We start from the raw sequence: 17,821 nt of genomic DNA on the forward strand, positions 1-17,821 counted from the left end.
GTAGGTACGCATTTACTTTTGCCTGCGTAATGAGTTCTTGGCTTTGCCAGCTGTGGTTCTCCTTTTCTGCTTTGTTGGCCGCTTCATGCGCTGAGTTGGCTCAGTTTTGAATTTATGATGCCCGCGGACTTTATTGACTGTTCTTTTCATCAAAATTGGTAGAAGAAACAGAATTTGATGACTGAGTCACTGTTTACAAAATTCTCTGGATAGCATCTGTCCACCATTCCTGTGTAGGGAGCTGATGCTTGAGGATGGCCTCCATTGTCTCTTCAGCTTCTGTGTATTTGAAAAAAGTTGGGGCTACATCAAACAAGTGATTAATTTCATTCATTATAAAAAGTAGATTTTCTATCTTACTATAGAAAATCTGTCCTGTAATAGGCCCTGTGTCTTCTGAAGTGCTGGCCTTCTCATTGACCTGTGCTGAGGCAAAAACATTTACTCTTTTAGCATACTGTTCATGGGTGAATAATTTCCCTCCGCTGTTCAGTAAGCTAGGGAGTCCTCTACTCTGCAACACTTGAAACTTCTCCATGAACTTATTTACCTCTGTCTGCATATCCTGGGTTCTCCTGTCCAATGTCTGCACTAGACTTCTAAGAGTAAGAACCCTCTTGATCATTTGGATAGTCTCAGTTCTATTTGCAATCCCCATGATGGCCAACTGAGAACTTGTCTTGTGATTGAGCACATTGATCATTCTTGTAGCAACTTCAGGCATATTTCCCAATAAGGCCCTTGATGTTCGGATTTCTCTCTGTGCCTTTGGAATGAGCTCTAGTTGCTCATGGATTGTCTCGATGTATGGCCATTGGTTGTTGATGGATTTACCAATATTGGACCATATCATTGCTCTGATTTCTGCTATGATTTTATCTAGCTTGAGCTCATTCTCAAGCTCCTTGATCCTGTCTTTAAGAGCTTTGATTTCCTTGGCCTTTTCTCCCACCTCTCTCTTTGTCTTATCATGCCTTTCATTTACCTTGGCCAGCTTTTCCTTAGTTTCGTTCAGCTCTGTCATCTGGGCTTCCAAAATTTGTATTTCATTCTTTAACTTCTGCATATCTAGGCTCTGATCTGTGCTGATGGGTGCTGCTGAAGTAGATGTGGCTGTTTGTTCAGCCTGCTGAGGTGGAGGCACCGTAGTAGGAACAGTCTCCTCAAGATTGATGACTTGAGGAGGAGGCTGAGATGTCTGCCCTTCTTGTGCTTGTTTTGATGATGCTTGTAGAGGTGCTTGTGTAGCTTCATATTGCCCCAATTTTTCTTGTGCCTTCACAAGCTCTTTGTAAATGGAAATTAGCAGGTCAGTAGAATCCTGCTCATACCTTTGCTTAGCTACCTCATCAGTCTGTGGGTGGATAGTGGCTGGAATTTTGATCTTCTTTCTCAGTGCAGCCATGTCAGCATCTCTAAGTTTCAGGATCTCTTGTATCCCTTTGATGTCATTGGGATTGTGCCCAATTTCTACAATGATTTCCTCCAGGGCTCTTATCCTGTTGTCTTTGGCCTGAGAAGAGGCCCTCTCCAGTTCTAGCTGGGAAGCTGTGGCATTCAGACTGCTGGTTAGTTTGTAATTATCCAAAGTCTTGTCGGCCAATGAAGCATACACCATTTCTCCAGTTTGCTTATGCAGCTCAATTTTGTCCATAGGGTGTATGTCTTTGGCAAGTACCTCTAGATTGGTCCTAAGGTAGTCAGCAGTGGATTGTGGCCGGAGTGCTGTAGGCATAAAGTGACTCATTGTCAATTTGCCTTCACTTACATCAAAAGCAGACATAAGTCTCTGCTGATTGGAAGGAGCCATGTTTAGCAGGTGATTGTACAATTGTACCTTGATAGGGTCACTCCTTCTCTTGATGTCTATGAACTGCTGCTTAATGCTTACTTGTCCCTCTTTCTGCTGGCTGGAGGAGCTGACCTCCCCTCCCATGGTCCTGTCTTGTTCCTGCTGGAAGGAACTTGCTGAAGTTTCTCTGCTGGGTGGGCCCATGCCCAATGCCTCTCTTATTGCTATATCCTCCTCTGGAAAATCATTGAGTCTCTGCCTTTTCTCTCCCTGGTCTATAGAGGATGTCAGGGGAGTCTCTCTGTCTCTTTTTCTAAAGACAAATGTATCCTCCTTTTGAGGGGTTTGGAGGACCGAGGCATCAAAGGTAGTGTCTTGTCTTGTAGGCCCCGTTCTTTCAGTGGTCTGAGGAGTCTCCACTGTTTTCTTTTGCTGGGCAGACTGCTCCTGCCCTTGTTCTTCTTGATGTTGTTGATCTTGCTGTTCTGATTCTTCTTGCTGCCCTTGCTGCAGCCCTTCTGCTTGCTGCTGTTGGTTTTGTTGCTGTTCCTGCTGTTCCTGCTCTTCCTGCTGCCCTTGCTGCTCCATCTCTTTGCCTTTTTCTGCGATGTTTTCACCAGTTCTTGTAGCTTGATGTTGGGCAGTTGAGGAGGAGGCTGCTGCTCCAGTTTGTGTGCTTGGCAGTGAGGGGACCTGTGAATAAAACTCAAGGTCAGCCATCTTCTTGAGGTTTCTTAGAGCTCTTTGATTAAGCTCTTCTTGGGTCACATCTTCTTCTAAAGTTCCTCTTTTCCACTTGCTTTGGTTGGCATATTTTTCTAAGTTAGGAAGGCTATAATGTCCATAAGCAGATAATTTGTATTTGAGCCTCCTCATTGTAATGAAGTTATTGGGGTCATAGGGTTTCCATACGAAGCTGTATTTGAGACCAAGGCACAGAAGTATTCTATCTGCCTCTCTCCACCCTTCATCCCTCTCATTGAGAAGTAAATGGCCAAGTTGATTTCTGATTTTTAACTGTGCCTTCTTACCTTTTCCTGAAAAGTGGAGCATATCCACATAACCAAACTGCCTGAAGTATTCCAAGGCAAGTAGCCTCATAGGCACAAATCTAGGTAGTTTAAATGGGGGCAACTCACACCCATATAGCCTGATAACGGTGTGGTGTTGGTAGAAATACCAATCCCCAATACTGTATGCTTTTGATAAATGCAGGAGTCTTTGCATTTCGTCTGTCAATCTGGGAGGAGGTGAACCCAACAGTAGAGTCAAGGCTGGATGGATGAAAAGATCAATAAATTCGCAGTAGGTGTATGGAGAACAGCTTACTATGTGAAAAACGGATGTCCAATACACTACTGATCTCAGATTGCCCTGTGCATCTACTCTCTTCTTTGGGAAGGAGAACTTATCATGCTGGAAGTATAGGAGCAGATGATATAGGTACGAGGTGTATCTAAATACCCTTTCTCTTGATAAATTCATCAATTGATCATGCATCTTATCTGATATGTATGTGGCATAATCATAGTGGATTGGCTTCTTTCCTGGGGAAAACATAAGCATCATTTGTAGAACAGTTTCATCCACATACTCCACTGAATCATATCCCAAGATGGGACTGATCATGTCAACAAGGTCTAAGCCCAACTGGTTGAGGTAGAGATAATGGATGGGAGGAATTTGCACAGTATCAGCTTTGATGAAAATCTGATTAAGCTTTGTGATTTGTGCCTCTGTTATCCTGGCTCCCTGTACTATTAAATCAGCTAATGACAGAGGGACCAACTTTTGATCTGTCTGGAACTGCAACATCTCCCTGATGGCTTCAGGGGTAATGAGGAACAGAATTGAGCCTGCAGAGTCTAGCACTGCCCTCTGGGATGCATCATAGTGTTCAGCAACTATGTGCACAAGCTCAGGGAATTGATTAACCTGAGGAAGCTTGAATATTGGGAGAAATGAATCCCAAATTCCCAGGATGTCTGTCCCCCTCTCATGTTTGATCTTTATTTCATTTAGGATTTGCAAATGAAACCTGCTTCTGCTCAACATCTCCTCTGATATCTTGTAGTCCAAGTCTGCTAATGCTCTGGTGTCCAATGTTCTGTTAGGGACATTCAAGGGAGCCACATTGAGGGCTATAGGAGCTACAGGGGGGTCCATGACTCCTGTTTTAGGATTTCTGCTTGCTCAAGGACCGTGTTACTATGCAGAGTAACACCACCAGAGTTCTCTTTGCACAGAATGAAAATGCCTGGAAAAAAGGTGAATGCAGGGTCTATAGTAGTTCAAATGCTGTTTGATAGCAACTAAGACCAAAGTTTAGCTTTCTCTGGTGTCTTTTAATGGTGAAATTTGGTTTCAAATGCGCATGCCGCGATTATGCAGACAGGGCCTGGTTTTTCAATAAATTGTAGCTGGGAAAAGGCTCGGCTGGTGTTTTTCGAGGTGATAATTGGAAGTTTAAGGCTCTGCCGAGGAATTCAGTGGTGAATTTCTAAGTTTTGACTTTCTTTAAGCTTACAGAGTGTTTAACAGCGAATTGCAGGCGCACAGAGGACAAACGATGAAGAATACCTGGTAAAATAGTGAGCAGAGGTCGTGAATGCAGGTTGAACTCGTGCGCTGGAGGTCTCCTGGTCGATTTAGCAGGTTGGCAGCAAATTTGGACGCGAGCGCATGAGGCCGAAATAACGATGAATGAGTGAAAAAAGAACGTAAAACGCGATTTTGGCCATAATATAGATTTTTTAATACTTTGGCGCCTTTTTATGATGACGTCAGCATGACGTCATTGGTGGGGTCAAGGTCGGATGACGTCATGCTGACGTCATCGGGTGACGTGGCGGGGTCTGGTTGGTCCACAGGGGCAGTGACATGGCAGGACAGGTGGACCAATGGCAGGGCAAGGGACTGACGGGACAGCGTACCTGGGTGACGGGGCGCTGACATGTTGCTGACGTGGTGATGACGTGAGCAGGCGGGATGGGGAAACCGGAAACCAACAGTGGTTTCGTATCGCACCGCCTCCTGTACGGGGGCGGTATATGGCAATTGTACCTCCGACGCATTATGATGAGGGCGCGTGGCAGCGGAGTGACGTCCTCAAAATACGGACGTCGGGAGATAAGCCTCGTACAGCGGATGAGGTCCGACGTCAGGGTGACCGTTGGATCTGCAGCGGATAATCGGACGGTGGTCGGATGACTGAGATGACAGGGGGATAGTACGCCTAACTGTCAGGCGTCGGACAGGCTCCGACGCGATCAGGGCCGTCAGATCTGGAGGGCCTGATCTAACGGTCGTCGGGGAGGTGACATGGGCGGCACATACGGAAGCGGGCGGGGGCATAAAAATTGGTGTTTTGCACGCATTTCTAATGTATTTTGAAAAAGGAATTATATGCGCTTAACCTTGGATTATATAGCGGAAAGTGGGTTTTTGATGCTTTTTGCCCTTTGAAGCGGGTAAGGGTGGGGATTGAGGGCCTTTTATGGGTTTTTTATGTGCAAAGGGGTGAAAATGGGGAATTAGCTCATGAAGGGGAAGGGGTAGTTGGCATAGGTTCATCAACATGACCTGGTGTCATTTGATCCCTGACTCGAGACTTTATTGGCTATAATGCCAAGGGGGTGGGTATTTATACGATTTTGGGATTTATACACCTTGGTGTTAGTAATATTAGGGAAAAAGGGGATATAAGGGATTTATATAGTAGGGTTAGTGTTAGCATGGATGAGAGGGTAGGTGGAGGGGAAACCATCGAGTTTATGTGAAACAAACTTGGTTTTAAGAGTAGATCAAAATGAAAAGATCTTTAGACAAGAAATGTGGCTTTTTAAAGATTAAGAACCACCATGAAACCTTAGTCTTTTCCAAGAATCTAAGCTGATGGGGAATGTTAGAAATGAAATTGGAGGGGAGTGAGGGAAATTAGTCATGCTTCCTGCTGTGATCTTTTGCCTTGCTGCCCACCATCACCATTCTTGCAATGATAGGGATAACCTTTCTGCAACCCCAACTACCTACCCAGCTACTTACCTAGCATTTTTACTTCTTCTTGGAGGGTGCACTTGGACTTGCAGACCCTTACTTGCCTTTTCTTTTCTTTGGCTTTTTCTTTTGCTTTCTCTATCTACTTCGACCCTTATCTCTTCCAAGGTCCCAGATTAGGCTGTTGGGAGCCTTTTCTTCTCTACCTAAACTAGTTGTCTGCCAAGATTCAGCTGTTTGGACAGACTTCTTTCTCTAGTCTATAGCATAAAATTGAACACATGGCATGATCCAGATTAAACTGTTGGATCATCCATCAAAATTGAAATAAGGTCATCAACATTGAAAACACTTTACACACCCTCTTGTTCTCTAGGAAATATGGGATCTTTGTGAACTCAAAGCAGAGCATATTTGGATTTTCTCTTGCCAATCATGAAATATGAAACCTATTGGTATAGGTATCCAACAGTGGCTCCACATGGGGATGGTTTTTCTTTTGAAAGACCAAGAACAGCAGGTCAGATTGCCTTACTCTTTAGCTGCCCATGCCAATCTTTGAAATTTGCTGCATTAATGTGTCAAAATTGTGTGTTTCTTCCTTGGAAGACCTCTGATTCTATTTGCCTTTTGCTGTTTGGTGAATCACTTAGGAAACTGCATTTTTACAATCTAAAATAGAAATAATATGTACATCTGCATATATACAAGGGAACCTGATGTTGCAATCATGGGAAATAGTCAAAATAATGCTTCAGCATCCTGCCATTGACAGGACCTTCATCCAAGTCAGTTTCAGTCAGACCTTTAAGGAAGTAAGTGTTGTTACCTTGTACTGCTTGGACAGCAAATGGTCCTCTCCATAAAGAATCAAATTTTCCATGTTTTCCTTTCTCTTCTCTTCTTGCATCCCATCTTAAAACTTTGTCTCCCACATTGAAATCTTCTGCTTTGGTTCTTCTATCAAAGGCTTTTTTTAATTTTTCTTGTAATATTTGCACTCTGCTGAAAACTTGTTCTCTAGTTTGCTGTAAACAGATTATCTGATTGATCCTCCTTTGCATATCATTTGGCTCTGCTTGACTCTCTTGCAGAAGCTTCATAACCGGCACTCCTAGTGATGAGGGAAATTTGGCTTCTAATCCATAGACTAACTCATATGGGCTGGTCCCAATTGATCTTTTTGTTGTTAGTCTATCTGCCCATAAAGCATTTACTAGTTTCTTATGCCAGTTCTTTTTGTTCTCTTCCAGCACTTTCTTTATGATATTTATTAAACTTTTGTTTGATGATTCAGCAAGGCCATTTCCTTGGGGATAGTAAGCAGTAGAATGGCCCAAAGTAATGTGAAATTTATGGCAGAAGTTCACCATTTTCTTGGATCTGAAGGCAGCAGCATTGTCTGTTATTATCTTGTCCGGACAGCCAAATCTAGCCAGTATATTGTTTTCCAAAAACTGAATAATTACTGAATCATTTGCTTGTCTGCATGGGGCAGCTTCAATCCACTTGGTGAAGTAGTCTGTTGCTGTTAAAATCCATCTGTGTTGCCCTGAAGATGAGGGATGAATTTCCCCAATGAAATCCAAGCCCCATTGTTGGAAAGGTCTCTCTGTTGCAATGGGCTTCAAAGGAAGTGGCAGCAACTGTCTTTTGCCTTCAAACAGTTGGCATTTGTGGCATGAGGCTGTGAATTTCTTAACATCAGAGAACATGGTGGGCCAGTAATAACCAGCTCTCAATATCTTGTCCACAGTGGACTTCCAGTACAAATGTCCACCACAGTCTCCAGCATGGAAATCTTGCATGATATTGTTAGTTTCATTCTCCATTAGACAGTGCAGCAATATACCCTCATGGTTTTTCCAAAGTAAATTTCCGTCCATCACACAAAATCTAGATGTTTTCATTTTTAGGAACCTACACTTAGTTCTGGACAGTCCTGGGGGAGCACACAGGTTTTGTAACACATAACAGATATCAGAGTACCAAGGAGATTGTTCAAAGGCTACATTGATCTTTGGAGTCGCCAGCTCTGTTTCACTGTCCAGTTGATTGATATCTAAGGCTTGGAAATTTGCTTCTGTCATTAATTTGGCCAAACCTTGCCCTTTTATCAGCTTTGTAGGTTTAATTTCAATGTCAAATTCTAGTATATTGGCAATCCATTTTCCTCTCCTGCCCTCTAAGTTTTCTTGGGTGAGAATGTCTTTGACAATAGGACTTGGTACATAAGCCACAACATGGGAGTAAAGGATGTAAATCCTAAAGTCCTTAATAGCTTTGATCAAAGCATAGGCTTGTTTCTCCATAATTTGGTACTTTAGAGGGGCATCTCTAAGAGCTCTGCTGAAGAAGGCAATAGGCTTCTCATTACCTTGGTCATCTTTCTGTAATAAAACAGCAGCAATAGTATGTTGGGAGGCAAAGGAGAAAATGATAAAGTCTCTGTCAAACTGAGGATTGGTTAACACTGGGGTTTGAGTTAATGCCAATTTTATACTTTCAAAGGCCTGTTTTGCTTCAACAGTCCATTTGACCTTTGAATCTTTCTTTAGCATATTGTTTAATAATCTGATTAGCTCTGCTAAATTCGGGATAAACCTTCTTAAAAAGTTAATTTTCCCTAAGAATCCCTGCAACTCCTTGACATTCCTTGGGTGAGGCATTTGTAGGATAGCTTGTATCCTATCTGGGTCAATTCTTATGCCATCTTTTGAAATAATGTGCCCTAAGAGTTTCCCTTCTTCCAAGCCAAATAATGACTTCTTGGGATTTAAGGAGATGCCATATTTTCTGCATGTTATGAAAATCTGTCTCAAATGTTTCAAGTGTTCTTGGTCAGATTTTGAAAAGGGTGTAAGATCATCTAAGTAAATGACCAGGAAGTCATGAATCTCTTTTGCAAAAGCAATATCCATTGCTCTTTGAAAAGTTGCCCCTGCGTTTTTCAATCCAAAGGGCATTTTTACATACTTGAAAGTTCCCCATGGGGTTGTGAATGCAGTTTTGTCTTGATCATCAGGGTGTACTAGGATTTGATTGAAGCCTGAGAATCCATCAAGCAATGATATCCTAGAAGCCCCTACTACTCTTTGGAGAATGTGATCCATTTTGGGTAAAGGATAGTTATCTTTGAGTGATACTTGATTCAAATTCCTTAAGTCTACACAAAGTCTAATCTCACCAGTTTTCTTTCTTGTAGGGACCAAATTTGAAATCCACTCAGAGAACCTGATTGGTGCTATGATACCAGCTTTGAACATTTTATGTAATTCTTTTTCAATGGAAGGAAGGAGCACAGGATTGATCCTTCTCAATTTCTGTTTGAATGGTTTTTGATTAGGCTTGAGGGGAATGGTATGCTGGATGACAGAGGTGTCATAGGACTTTAGATCCTCATAACCCCATGCAAAAACATCTTGAAACTCTTTAAAGAGGTCGATGTATTTGGGTTTTTGATCAGGGGGCAAAGAAGCAGATAGCTTTATTATTTTAGGCTTGTCAATAGTACCAATGTTGCATTCTTCAACTGCTGCATCTAATGGCTGCATCTTTGGTTTCCTGGGGACATCATTTGAATCAAAAATGTCCTCTAGTGGGGTAAGGCCTACTGGAAGGAAGTTGTCTTTGAGTTGTATGATTTCAGCTTCAGCGTTGCTCACCTCTTCACAGTCAATTTGGTGAATTTGCTGAATGTTTTCATTGTTGAAAATGGTTGGACTCAGTAATTGTTTTGCTGTTCTAGGTGACATTGGGTGAGCAGACTGTTGAAACTGTATTTGTGATGGACTTGCTCCATCAAGTATTTGTGATTGACTTGCTGATTCAGTGTCAATATATAATCCTGCAAACTCTTGTTGTGAGGTTAGAAAATTGTTTATTTGCATATCATTCTCAAATACTTGCCATTCTTTGACATTGTTTGGAATAGAGGGTCTGTATCTGACCTCGGCTGTGAAACAGTTATTGGGTTCTAATGGGAATTTGAAGGTGCTGGCAAATGTTGCCAAGCTGTGTGCATGGAGATTGTGGCCCCTTGAAATTTTTGTGATAACAAACTCAGAGAAGGTCTCCAATATTTCAATTACAGCAGACCTGTAGGACCTCAATCTTTTGTCATTGGTGACAAAACTTCCTTTTACTTGTTGAATTACTAGATCAGAGTCTCCCATGATGGAGAGCCTAGGAGCTTGTAATGATCTTGCTAGTTTGAGACCTAGTAACAGAGCTTCATATTCTGCCATGTTATTAGTGCATCTAAAATTTAATCTATAAGCCCTGCCTTCTGCATAGCCTTTCTCTTTGTTATGTATCCAAATTCCAGCTCCTGCCCCCAACTTGTTAACTGAGCCATCAAATTCTAGGACCCACAGGATATCCTGCTGGACAGGAGATTTAAAATTCTGTTCATGGGATGGCAATGTGAGCATGAGTTGGGGCTTCTTCTCCCATTTGTTTTCTAGGACAATTTCATCACTTGTTTGACAATCTTTGACAACTAGAGGAGGGATAATGTGTATTGTTGGGCTGATTGATGTTTGGCAGGTGATACTTGTTTGATCAATGTTTTGTTCTTGTATGAGTGTTTCGGTGCTAATGTCATTGTTTGAGAGGCTTGTGCTGTCATTGAAGAGGATGAAGGAGTCTATGTCCGAATGGACAGCATATATTGGAAAATTTTGAGGCTTTTCTTCACTGCTGACCATATACTTCATGAGTGTTTCCCTGTAAAGTCTTTTTGGTTGCCCAAAGACAGAGATAGTGGCATATGACATATCTAATTGCAGGGAGCCTTGGAGCTTGGCTCCCCATGATCTTGATAACAGCATCCCATATTTAGGTGGGATATCAGCGACTACAACATCCATTAGAATGGTTTTGTTGGGATATTGAACCAGAGACACACATAAATCTTTTATTAGGCCCAAACATTTGACTTGGCTAGAATCAAAGGAAAACAGGTCTTTGTATGGTCTTGTTATATCCAAATTTAATCTTTCCATGACTGCTTTTGGCATCAGGTTGTGAGAGGCGCCTGAATCGAACATTGCATTATGCAGTATTTTATCATGAATATGCAAGCTGACATAAAAAGGTAAAACCCCTGTGACTATTGTTTTTCCATCTACCTCTGGGCCAAACAGTAATTCTGGAGTGTCATCTAGCACATTTACATCATCTTTGCTATTAGTGAGTTGAAGGGATTTCTTGATCTGTTGCTTATAGATGTCATGCTTGGCTAGCTCTGAGAGGGGAATTGCTATTTTTAGCTTGCCAATCTCTGTGGCTAGGTCAAAAGGTTTGTCAACTTGGGTTTTGGAGTCACGGATAGCAGTCTTTTCTTTGTTCATTAAATCTTCTTGTTGGATTTCATCTTGACTTTGAGACCTGCCCCTTTTACTCATGTCTTGAGGGGTAAAATTTGGATCAGGGTGAGAGGACGAAGTTGCCATGGGCTGTTGTAGTGGGGACAGTAGTTCAGTAACTTCTTCAACTACAATTTCTTCTGCAGGCAAGTTTATTTTGTCATTAGGTTCTGTGATCATGGTTTCTTTAGACCTCTGTTTATCCTTTATCTTGTCTGGCTGATTTACATTCACAGTCCGACTCCTTAGTTTGTACTGTTTATGGACTTCATAGACAGCAGTATCATATCCTTGTTTGAAGTCAAAAGATTCTCCTGACTTGGTTTGGAATGTTTTGATTTCATCCTCCTCATGGTCCTCTTGTGTTAAGAAAACATGGCTTTTACCATCCAGACCCATTAAGTTAATCTCCGGATCTTCGTTAAGTTCGTTAGATGTGGAAGTTTCTGCGTAATTTTCTTGAAAAGGGGGTCTAATGTCTTGGTCAGCACTTGTCTTTCCTATGTTTGGGTTCTGAGTTCTCCTAAAATTCGGATTTCTAGGAGGGTTGCTTTGTGATGCTTCCCATGATGATTTTCTTTCAACTGATTCCACTCTTTCACCCAATCTCTTCATACTATTTAGTATTGCATCCAGCTTTTGATCAAAGCCCGAAGTTTCTTCTTTGAAGGCAGTCCTTTTCTCCAATTTTGCCCTGTTTCTTTTGGCAATTAGGTTAGCTTCCACTGTGACAGCAACCCTTTGAGCTTCTTGAAGGGTTGGAGGATTTATTTCCTTCAACTGATAGGCCATATCAGGGTCAAAACCATCAGGGAATTTATACAGGGCTAAATCAGGAGGAGGCCTTAAGTTCTGTGGAATAGCATTATATACATTGTTAAACCTAGCACAGTATTCCAAAACTGTCTCCTGAGGGCCTCTCTTAATAGTGTCATATTCACCGAGTACGTGGAGAGGATCTTTCTTCTTTTCCCATCTCTCAGTAAAAGCTTCGTAAAGCTGATCTGGTGTTGTAATGGAGTTTGCATTGAGGGATCTGAACCAAGTTCTAACATCCCCAGTTAAACTTTGAACAAAAATTCTCATTCTGACCGTGTCATCATCTATTTCATAGGTCTCAAAGTGGTCTTGCATTTTCTTGGCATGCTGGATAGCTGTTAGAGAGCCATTTGAGTCAAAATATGAGATTTTACTTTGATAATCTTGAGGTAAGGCCACAGCATTAGCTGGTATCTGCAGAGGTGCATACCTGTTGGCCATGTTTATGGGATTTATAGGGTTGACAGGAACAAATGGGACAGCAGGGATTACTGGTGTAACAGGGTTAATGGGATGGGTTACAAATGGGGGAGTGGTTAAAAGGGTATGTGTGGCGGGTGAAGATGTGAGAGGAGGACTTTGAGGTGTTGATGATGAACTAGGGGAACTAGGGGTGGACCGGAAAAGAACTTTGCAGGGAGTGGGAATGAGGATAGGTTGATCTGAACTTATATCTGAATCAGCAGGCTTCTCCTGCTTTTGCTGTCTCCTAATGTTCTTTGGAATGATATTCGGATTATCAACAATGATGGGTTGATTAGGGTCAGGGTTTGCCCTGGTGTGCCTTGGGTTTCTTTTGGGAGCCAGCTTCTAATTGTTCTTTTAGAGCTTATATAGGAGGTTTTATGTGTGCAAGGACTGGATGAGAATTTTGGAATAACTATATATGTTTCAAAGCTAGGATGAAGATTCCCTAACTAGCTCTTCCCTAAAGCTGTCCCTGTATTACAGAAACAGTTCTGAGGCCTCTTGGCTGGTTTCAGGCTTACTGGTAGCTTTGGAAGATAGATAGTAATTGAAAAATTTTAAGATCCCCAGCGGAGTCGCCAATTATGTTAACACCCAGGTTGTTCCCTATGACTCCCAAGGGAATACGGCCGGGGTAACCACTAACCAATCTTTGGGTTACAGTTCCTAGCCTAACTGCAACCAGAGAGGGCTCTCTCTTTATGATTTATCTTTGTTATATTTGTATTTTTAGGCTAGCTATTATGCTCAGGTTTTGTTTTGTGTTTTGGTTGAGGGATCTCTTTCAGGTCTTATGATGTAATAGTTTGATGGTGAGTTTCCATTGGGCAATGGAGTCTAGGTGCTGTGAGATGGTCTTATATGTTGAGTAGTGTTCTAACTGCAAGGCCTATTGTGTATTTAACAGACAAATTTAAACTTGAGTGATGATATGTGTCAACCAGCAGAAATCTGTTAAGAATTTTCTGTTATGTTGGTGAAATGAAAATGAACGCAGAGCACAGGAGCAAAGTATGAATTCCTGTGACAGTGGTCAATGTGAAAGATGTATTCTGAAAGTGCAGCAGCTTAAGAATCACACTTTATATAGATTACACCTGAAGAAAACATTTATAAACAACACAGATTGAACTCAGGGTGCTCAGTGAGCAAATCCTGGGAGTTATTCTTTTTCTCTGTTGCTTAATATCGGAAATCAGATAGCGTATATGGATTTATAACAAAACAAACTGAACATGGAGAGAGTTACAGAGACTTATTGCATGGTAAGATACGCAGGGATCCAGCAATCATGAACAGGCACAGAACATCTTCAACACATCAAGCATCCGCGAAATTCCATTGCTTTCCTTTATTGACTTTCAGAAAATAATTACAGCATAAGAGACTGTTCAGGAGAAATTTCCAACAACCCTTGCTATATCATGCGAAGGGGTTTATATAGAAATATGTATACAAAATATCTCAGGTATTGAGTCATCTGAGAGAGAGAAAATATCTTCAGTAGTGTTCAGAAAGTAGGCAAGAAGTTATTACAATGTTAAATGCAGCGTAAATGCCATTTATATCTGTCAGAGGATTGTTTGACTTTAAGGAGTCACTGAGTCGGTTGCATTACTCTGCATTAATCCTGTAGGTACGCATTTACTTTTGCCTGCGTAATGAGTTCTTGGCTTTGCCAGCTGTGGTTCTCCTTTTCTGCTTTGTTGGCCGCTTCATGCGCTGAGTTGGCTCAGTTTTGAATTTATGATGCCCGCGGACTTTATTGACTGTTCTTTTCATCAAAATTGGTAGAAGAAACAGAATTTGATGACTGAGTCACTGTTTACAAAATTCTCTGGATAGCATCTGTCCACCATTCCTGTGTAGGGAGCTGATGCTTGAGGATGGCCTCCATTGTCTCTTCAGCTTCTGTGTATTTGAAAAAAGTTGGGGCTACATCAAACAAGTGATTAATTTCATTCATTATAAAAAGTAGATTTTCTATCTTACTATAGAAAATCTGTCCTGTAATAGGCCCTGTGTCTTCTGAAGTGCTGGCCTTCTCATTGACCTGTGCTGAGGAAAAAACATTTACTCTTTTAGCATACTGTTCATGGGTGAATAATTTCCCTCCGCTGTTCAGTAAGCTAGGGAGTCCTCTACTCTGCAACACTTGAAACTTCTCCATGAACTTATTTACCTCTGTCTGCATATCCTGGGTTCTCCTGTCCAATGTCTGCACTAGACTTCTAAGAGTAAGAACCCTCTTGATCATTTGGATAGTCTCAGTTCTATTTGCAATCCCCATGATGGCCAACTGAGAACTTGTCTTGTGATTGAGCACATTGATCATTCTTGTAGCAACTTCAGGCATGTTTCCCAATAAGGCCCTTGATGTTCGGATTTCTCTCTGTGCCTTTGGAATGAGCTCTAGTTGCTCATGGATTGTCTCGATGTATGGCCATTGGTTGTTGATGGATTTACCAATATTGGACCATATCATTGCTCTGATTTCTGCTATGATTTTATCTAGCTTGAGCTCATTCTCAAGCTCCTTGATCCTGTCTTTAAGAGCTTTGATTTCCTTGGCCTTTTCTCCCACCTCTCTCTTTGTCTTATCATGCCTTTCATTTACCTTGGCCAGCTTTTCCTTAGTTTCGTTCAGCTCTGTCATCTGGGCTTCCAAAATTTGTATTTCATTCTTTAACTTCTGCATATCTAGGCTCTGATCTGTGCTGATGGGTGCTGCTGAAGTAGATGTGGCTGTTTGTTCAGCCTGCTGAGGTGGAGGCACCGTAGTAGGAACAGTCTCCTCAAGATTGATGACTTGAGGAGGAAGCTGAGATGTCTGCCCTTCTTGTGCTTGTTTTGATGATGCTTGTAGAGGTGCTTGTGTAGCTTCATATTGCCCCAATTTTTCTTGTGCCTTCACAAGCTCTTTGTAAATGGAAATTAGCAGGTCAGTAGAATCCTGCTCATACCTTTGCTTAGCTACCTCATCAGTCTGTGGGTGGATAGTGGCTGGGATTTTGATCTTCTTTCTCAGTGCAGCCATGTCAGCATCTCTAAGTTTCAGGATCTCTTGTATCCCTTTGATGTCATTGGGATTGTGCCCAATTTCTACAATGATTTCCTCCAGGGCTCTTATCCTGTTGTCTTTGGCCTGAGAAGGGGCCCTCTCCAGTTCTAGCTGGGAAGCTGTGGCATTCAGATTGCTGGTTAGTTTGTAATTATCCAAAGTCTTGTCGGCCAATGAAGCATACACCATTTCTCCAGTTTGTTTATGCAGCTCAATTTTGTCCATAGGGTGTATGTCTTTGGCAAGTACCTCTAGATTGGTCCTAAGGTAGTCAGCAGTGGATTGTGGCCGGAGTGCTGTAGGCATAAAGTGACTCATTGTCAATTTGCCTTCACTTACATCAAAAGCAGACATAAGTCTCTGCTGATTGGAAGGAGCCATGTTTAGCAGGTGATTGTACAATTGTACCTTGATAGGGTCACTCCTTCTCTTGATGTCTATGAACTGCTGCTTAATGCTTACTTGTCCCTCTTTCTGCTGGCTGGAGGAGCTGACCTCCCCTCCCATGGTCCTGTCTTGTTCCTGCTGGAAGGAACTTGCTGAAGTTTCTCTGCTGGGTGGGCCCATGCCCAATGCCTCTCTTATTGCTATATCCTCCTCTGGAAAATCATTGAGTCTCTGCCTTTTCTCTCCCTGGTCTATAGAGGATGTCAGGGGAGTCTCTCTGTCTCTTTTTCTAAAGACAAATGTATCCTCCTTTTGAGGGGTTTGGAGGACCGAGGCATCAAAGATAGTGTCTTGTCTTGTAGGCCCCGTTCTTTCAGTGGTCTGAGGAGTCTCCACTGTTTTCTTTTGCTGGGCAGACTGCTCCTGCCCTTGTTCTTCTTGATGTTGTTGATCTTGCTGTTCTGATTCTTCTTGCTGCCCTTGCTGCAGCCCTTCTGCTTGCTGCTGTTGGTTTTGTTGCTGTTCCTGCTCTTCCTGCTCTTCCTGCTGCCCTTGCTGCTCCATCTCTTTGCCTTTTTCTGTGATGTTTTCACCAGTTCTTGTAGCTTGATGTTGGGCAGTTGAGGAGGAGGCTGCTGCTCCAGTTTGTGTGCTTGGCAGTGAGGGGACCTGTGAATAAAACTCAAGGTCAGCCATCTTCTTGAGGTTTCTTAGAGCTCTTTGATTAAGCTCTTCTTGGGTCACATCTTCTTCTAAAGTTCCTCTTTTCCACTTGCTTTGGTTGGCATATTTTTCTAAGTTAGGAAGGCTATAATGTCCATAAGCAGATAATTTGTATTTGAGCCTCCTCATTGTAATGAAGTTATTGGGGTCATAGGGTTTCCATATGAAGCTGTATTTGAGACCAAGGCACAGAAGTATTCTATCTGCCTCTCTCCACCCTTCATCCCTCTCATTGAGAAGTAAATGGCCAAGTTGATTTCTGATTTTTAACTGTGCCTTCTTACCTTTTCCTGAAAAGTGGAGCATATCCACATAACCAAACTGCCTGAAGTATTCCAAGGCAAGTAGCCTCATAGGCACAAATCTAGGTAGTTTAAATGGGGGCAACTCACACCCATATAGCCTGATAACGGTGTGGTGTTGGTAGAAATACCAATCCCCAATACTGTATGCTTTTGATAAATGCAGGAGTCTTTGCATTTCGTCTGTCAATCTGGGAGGAGGTGAACCCAACAGTAGAGTCAAGGCTGGATGGATGAAAAGATCAATAAATTCGCAGTAAGTGTATGGAGAACAGCTTACTATGTGAAAAACGGATGTCCAATACACTACTGATCTCAGATTGCCCTGTGCATCTACTCTCTTCTTTGGGAAGGAGAACTTATCATGCTGGAAGTATAGGAGCAGATGATATAGGTACGAGGTGTATCTAAATACCCTTTCTCTTGATAAATTCATCAATTGATCATGCATCTTATCTGATATGTATGTGGCATAATCATAGTGGATTGGCTTCTTTCCTGGGGAAAACATAAGCATCATTTGTAGAACAGTTTCATCCACATACTCCACTGAATCATATCCCAAGATGGGACTGATCATGTCAACAAGGTCTAAGCCCAACTGGTTGAGGTAGAGATAATGGATGGGAGGAATTTGCACAGTATCAGCTTTGATGAAAATCTGATTAAGCTTTGTGATTTGTGCCTCTGTTATCCTGGCTCCCTGTACTATTAAATCAGCTAATGACAGAGGGACCAACTTTTGATCTGTCTGGAACTGCTACATCTCCCTGATGGCTTCAGGGGTAATGAGGAACAGAATTGAGCCTGCAGAGTCTAGCACTGCCCTCTGGGATGCATCATAGTGTTCAGCAACTATGTGCACAAGCTCAGGGAATTGATTAACCTGAGGAAGCTTGAATAT

At 42.1% G+C, this 17,821-nt stretch overlaps 1 pseudogene; it reads right to left on the reverse strand.

Annotated features, from left to right (window-relative positions):
* LOC149248609 (phospholipase A1-Igamma1, chloroplastic-like) overlaps positions 1-17,821 on the reverse strand; it is a 41,460-nt pseudogene that overhangs the window by 19,769 nt on the left and 3,870 nt on the right.

The sequence above is a fragment of the Pinus tabuliformis genome, chromosome 7 (genome assembly GCF_031772625.1).
Source record: "Pinus tabuliformis cultivar Carrire ecotype Pingquan chromosome 7, CPIR1, whole genome shotgun sequence".
Lineage (NCBI taxonomy): Eukaryota > Viridiplantae > Streptophyta > Pinopsida > Pinales > Pinaceae > Pinus > Pinus tabuliformis.